The following is a 6,689-nucleotide window of genomic DNA, read 5'->3' on the forward strand; positions in this document are numbered from 1 at the left end:
TGAACTTTGCGACCTTTTGCCACATTTCAGGCTTCAAACATAAAGATATAAAACTGTATTTTTTTGTGAAGAATCAACAACAAGTGGGACACAATCATGAAGTGGAACGACATTTATTGGATATTTCAAACTTTTTTAACAAATCAAAAACTGAACAATTGGGCGTGCAAAATTATTCAGCCCCTTTACTTTCAGTGCAGCAAACTCTCTCCAGAAGTTCAGTGAGGATCTCTGAATGATCCAATGTTGACCTAAATGACTAATGATGATAAATACAATCCACCTGTGTGTAATCAAGTCTCCATATAAATGCACCTGCACTGTGATAGTCTCAGAGGTCCGTTAAAAGCGCAGAGAGCATCATGAAGAACAAGGAACACACCAGGCAGGTCCGAGATACTGTTGTGTTTAAAGTTTAAAGCCGGATTTGGATACAAAAAGATTTCCCAAGCTTTAAACATCCCAAGGAGCACTGTGCAAGCGATAATATTGAAATGGAAGGAGTATCAGACCACTGCAAATCTACCAAGACCTGGCCGTCCCTCTAAACTTTCAGCTCATACAAGGAGAAGACTGATCAGAGATGCAGCCAAGAGGCCCATGATCACTCTGGATGAACTGCAGAGATCTACAGCTGAGGTGGGAGAATCTGTCCATAGGACAACAATCAGTCGTATATTGCACAAATCTGGCCTTTATGGAAGAGTGGCAAGAGGAAAGCCATTTCTTAAAGATATCCATAAAAAGTGTCGCTTAAAGTTTGCCACAAGCCACCTGGGAGACACACCAAACATGTGGAAGAAGGTGCTCTGGTCAGATGAAACCAAAATTGAACTTTTTGGCAACAATGCAAAACGTTATGTTTGGCGTAAAAGCAACACAGCTGAACACACCATCCCCACTGTCAAACATGGTGGTGGCAGCATCATGGTTTGGGCCTGCTTTTCTTCAGCAGGGACAGAGAAGATGGTTAAAATTGATGGGAAGATGGATGGAGCCAAATACAGGACCATTCTGGAAGAAAACCTGATGGATTCTGCAAAAGACCTGAGACTGGGACGGAGATTTGTCTTCCAACAAGACAATGATCCAAAACATAAAGCAAAATCTACAATGGAATGGTTCAAAAATATACATATCCAGGTGTTAGAATGGCCAAGTCAAAGTCCAGACCTGAATCCAATCGAGAATCTGTGGAAAGAACTGAAAACTGCTGTTCACAAATGCTCTCCATCCAACCTCACTGAGCTCGAGCTGTTTTGCAAGGAGGAATGGGAAAACATTTCAGTCTCTCGATGTGCAAAACTGATAGAGACATACCCCAAGCGACTTACAGCTGTAATCGCAGCAAAAGGTGGCGCTACAAAGTATTAACTTAAGGGGGCTGAATAATTTTGCACGCCCAATTTTTCAGTTTTTGATTTGTTAAAAAAGTTTGAAATATCCAATAAATGTCGTTCCACTTCATGATTGTGTCCCACTTGTTGTTGATTCTTCACAAAAAAATACAGTTTTATATCTTTATGTATGAAACCTGAAATGTGGCAAAAGGTCGCAAAGTTCAAGGGGGCCGAATACTTTCGCAAGGTACTGTATGTATTTACGTTAGCATAGCTTTTCAAGGGCAGATAGAGACCCAATCTCCTTTGTCCCTCATTCTTCCCGCTCTTTCATTCAAACCCAACCCCCTTTCTTTGTGTAACTAGCCGTCATATCTGTTTCGTCCGCTAGGTACTTTTTATTTTATGACATGATTAGTAATCGATGTATGATCCATCCTGTGTATATGTAATTCTGTGTGATTATTTAGGTATTTAGTAAAGATATAATTACGCCAATTTTTGTATTGCTGATTCAACTTGTTAGCCAGCGTTCATGAAGATAACCAAGAATTTTACGATGTTCAGATGAGACTGAATAAGGTGACGATTAATAATTGACTGCTTTTGATCTTCAGATCTTTTAAGAGTTTATTCGGAAGACAGCAGCTCTATAAACACTCTTCCGAGGTGCCCCAGGTTATTAGCAAGTTAATTGTTGCATGGTTTAATTAAATAACGTAATCAATCAAACATTAGGTAATCGATTTGAAAAAATAGCATGTCACATAATTTAATCAGTCAGAGACACGACAGCAATGATTACCTATCCGCAACCCGGAAAACACATTTTCTATTATCTGTTTGTTGCACAGTAATCACAACTTGATGACTGACAGACAATGTCTTCTTTCCTGCAGGCCACCCTCCTGGAGCACCCCCGCCCTCTCTGATCCCTACCTTAGACAGGTGAGTTTCTGTTCCGTTCTGTCCTCTGTGTGTGTATGTCTGTCTGTCTACAGAATGTTGGCGTTCTGACTGTCTGTACAGGATGCACTACAGGGGCAGTAGAAGCAGGAGAGGGAGTAAAGACACGGACAGAGAGAGAGAAGAGCGAGACCACTGCTACTCCACAACCAGGCAAGACATAGTGAAAAAGATAGGGTAGAAAGATACAAATCAGGAGATTGATGTACGTAGAGAGATTATTGACAGTACAGTTTAAGTGATAGACAGCTACAGAGGTAGGATCTTAATTTGATCCCTCTTTTATTGCTGAGAATTTGTGTGCACCACAGGAAATGTAGATGAGCTTTGTGATTTACATAAATTAACTGAAAACCCACGCTAACACATGGTTATATTAACAGTATTGAACCTTTCATGTAGCCTATTTTTGGCCAGCCTTATCACAGCTCAGGCAACATAATAGACGGGTTGGCGGGGTTGGCTTAGACTGTGAACAACGTGTAAACTATATTTCGTCTCCATAAATATATTTGCACAATGAGCACTTGTTGTCTCTCATACATCATTACATTTGTTGGTTAGCTAGCTTGAGAATTTTTTCCATATTAACAGAGACATGACGTCAATCAAAACACCTCAGAACAAGACATGGTATCAATAGATTCAACGAGCTGAAACGACCCACCTACGATTCCCAACATGGCAGCTTTTTTGTCATGGTTGCTAGCTATCTGACCGTTCAGATCATAACAATGAACGCCTTCCGGCCACATTGATGCACACACATCATTTTCGTGACGTTGTCAGCCAACCGGAAAAGGACTAAACGTTCAAATCCTGTTGCTGCAGGATTATTCTACTGTGACAATATACACTGAGTGTACAACACATTAAAAACACCTTCCTAATATTGAGTTGCACTCCCTCCTTTTTTTATCCTCAGAACAGCCTCAATTTGTCGGGGCATGGACTCTAAAAGGTATCGAAAGCATTCTACATGGATTGCTGGCCCAGTGCTTCCCATAGTTGTGTCAAGTTGACTGGATATTTTTTGGGTGGTGGACCATTCTTGATACACATGGGAAACTGTTGTCTTGTTGTTGACTATCATTAATTGTGAAGACTGTATCTTATCAAATCATTTCTCTGTCATTTAATTACGCGATTAAACTAATAATTTAACTTTAATTAACCAGGATTCGGGGCACCGCAGGATTATGTTGTTTATCTTCAGATATTTTCATATCTTATCGAGTATAGTCTTGTATTAATGTATTATTATAACCTCATCAGTCATATTCTTGATACGTCACAAACCCTTGGCTATCTGCACAAACCCTAGCCTAAATCATGAATCAGTGATATACAAATTGGTTCAATTATTTATTTACTAACTAACTAAACAAATCACAGAAATACATAAATAAACAATATAGTTATTGGTTACTAAGACAATGCATTGATAAGTCCCTAGTGGGCTAAACCAGTATGACGGCTTGGTAGACAAGGGAAAGGGGTGGGATGGATAAAGAGCGGGAAAGACAAAATGGATTCCCTACACACAGTTGATAATTATATTAATTATATTAATTGAAATCATTTGCACATGAACGGCCACTCATTCGAAAATAATTGCCATATTTATGCCCGTATGTCGTTGATGTCTTCTATGTTGGAATCGCCTGTCCGTCTGCTGGAGAGTCAGTTCATCAGAGAGTCTCTGGTTAACTTCCCCAGAAGTCACAATGTCTTTCATGGTTGTAGCTTTCTCAGTGTCTGTTGTAATGGATACATCAGGCGTACAAATGGTTGTTGCATAGAATAGATGCGTAATTTCCAGCTGCAGACTGGTAATTCTACATCTAGGATTTGTTCTTATTCTGTAGTGATCGATAGTCTCAGAGTTGAACCATTTCTGGCCGTGTAACCAACACTACACACTGTCTGGTCTCCTGGGCCTATAGAGTGGTAGCCATTTCAACGTGGGGACTCCGTCCCGGTTTGTAGATTTCTTAACAATTCCAACATGTAGCGACAGCTCCGTATTTTCTGGTCTAATGTAAATTTATTCAGGAATGGGTTTTATACACTTCTGAGAAAAGGGTGGTCCATGATGCCGATATAATATCTCACGTGGGCGTGGCTACTGATTTGGTTAAAGCTTCATATGGAAACCCATACTCTCATTTAGAAGGCTAACATCACATTTAATCTTTTCACAAATAGTTTCATATGTACGCATATACGTTTCACAACATTTAGATAGATGTAAACACCATAATTGAGAAGTGGACACAACCAAAGTCACATTAATGTCTGTTTCCTCTCCGTCATAAGATCACCAAATGAAACAAACTCAATGACTGTCCCTTAAGTGTCCACGGACCACTCCCACATTCTCAAAAATATTGTTTACTTATTCAAACTTTTGATGTCCAAGGGTCTCTCTGTGTTCCACAGTTTACATTCCAACTTGAACACTACAGAGCATAGAGGCAGCGTATTTTACGACCGCCATAAAACAGCCGACTTCCCGCTCAACCCCTCTATGAGAGAGAGTACACTGTAGAGCAAACCCACTGTAACCTGATCATTCAGATCGTCACAGGAGAGTTATGACACTGTTGAGCGTGAAAAACCCACCAGCGTTGCAGTTCTTGACACATTCAAACCGGCGAGCTTGGCACCTACCACCATACCCCGTTCAAAGGAACTTAGAAAAAGTTACAAATCCTTAAGGGGATCATAGCTTTCACCTTGACTCACCTGGTCAGTCGATGTCATGTTGTTCTTAATGTTTTGTACACTCAGTGTAGGTCAAATTAAGATCCTAAATCGGTAGCATTGATTGACTGACAGGGATAAACGTTGAGTAGAAATAAAGAGTTGAGGTAAGTATTGTTTGGAGTAATGTGTCCAGCCTGTCCACAGACAGAGGGAACATTTTAATACTTATTTGGCTCCTTTTTTTTTTAATTTGCTGACGCCAGGCACCGTTCATTGTGCTCCATCCCTGACCTTGTAGTTGGATGAGTGGCCAAATAAGGCATTTAAACCAGGAGAGTAGTCTCCTGTTTGTGACTGGAATCTCCTGTTTATCAGTTACTATCCAACGCATCCCTCCGTCCCTCCCTTGTTCCCACTCCCTCCTTAACAAAACATTGCCGAAGTCACAACCTCTCTGTATATTCCCACCACAGCTCAGCTTGGATTTAAACCACTTAAACCACCACAGGGCCGCGTTCTGCTGCAGGCTCAGGCTCTCTGGAGGTTCCTACATGGGATAATTGCATCGTTGCCTTTTATTCTGTTGCTTTATTTATTTTGGATGGTGGATCTATCTACCCACTGTGGATTTAGTGATTTCTCTTTCTTCTTATCTCTTTTTTCTTAGTCTGTCTCTCCTGCTTCCTGGCTGTCTGTTTTTCAGTCTTTCTCTTCTTCTAAATAAAAATGTTCCCCTTTCCCCTAATTTGCTGTATCTATCTGTGTCTGAATTCAATCACCACTCACCAGTTTCCAGTCTAAAGGATGGTTCCTCTCACATCTCTGTCCTCTGCCAAATCGTCTCATCCTTCAAGGGCTTTCCGTTTGTCTGAACTCTGCCAGCCATCTCGACTCGCATTTATGAATAATTTCCTCTTTTACCATTACTTCAAACGTCTCTCTTTCGTACTGATCCACACACACACACACACACACACACACACACACACACACACACAGTGGGGCAAAAAAGTATTTAGTCAGCCTCCAATTGTGCAAGTTCTCCCACTTAAAAAGATGAGAGAGGCCTGTAATTTACATCATAGGTACACCAATTATGACAGACAAAATGAGGGAAAAAAATCCAGAAAATCACATTATAGGATTTTTAATGAATTTATTTGCAAATTATGGTGTAAAATAAGTATTTGGTCAATAACAAAAGTTTATCTCAATACTTTGTTATATACCCTTTGTTGGCAATGACAGAGGTAAACGTTTTCTGTAAGTCACAAGATTTTCACACACTGTTGCTGGTATTTTGGCCCATTCCTCCATGCAGATCTCCTCTAGAGCAGTGATGTTTTGGGGCTGTTGCTGGGCAACACGGACTTTCAACTCCCTCCAAAGATTTTCTATGGGGTTGAGATCTGGAGACTGGCTAGGCCACTCCAGGACATTGAAATGCTTCTTACGAAGCCACTCTTTCGTTGCCCGGGCGGTGTGTTTGGGATCATTGTCATGCTGAAAGACCCAGCCACGTTTCATCTTCAATGCCCCTGCTGATGGAAGGAGGTTTTCACTCAAAATCTCACGATACATGGCCCCATTCATTCTTTCCTTTACACGGATCAGTCGTCCTGGTCCCTTTGCAGAAAAACAGCCCCAAAGCATGATGTTTCCACCCCCATGCTT

Source organism: Oncorhynchus mykiss, chromosome 5 (assembly GCF_013265735.2).
Source record: "Oncorhynchus mykiss isolate Arlee chromosome 5, USDA_OmykA_1.1, whole genome shotgun sequence".
NCBI lineage: Eukaryota > Metazoa > Chordata > Actinopteri > Salmoniformes > Salmonidae > Oncorhynchus > Oncorhynchus mykiss.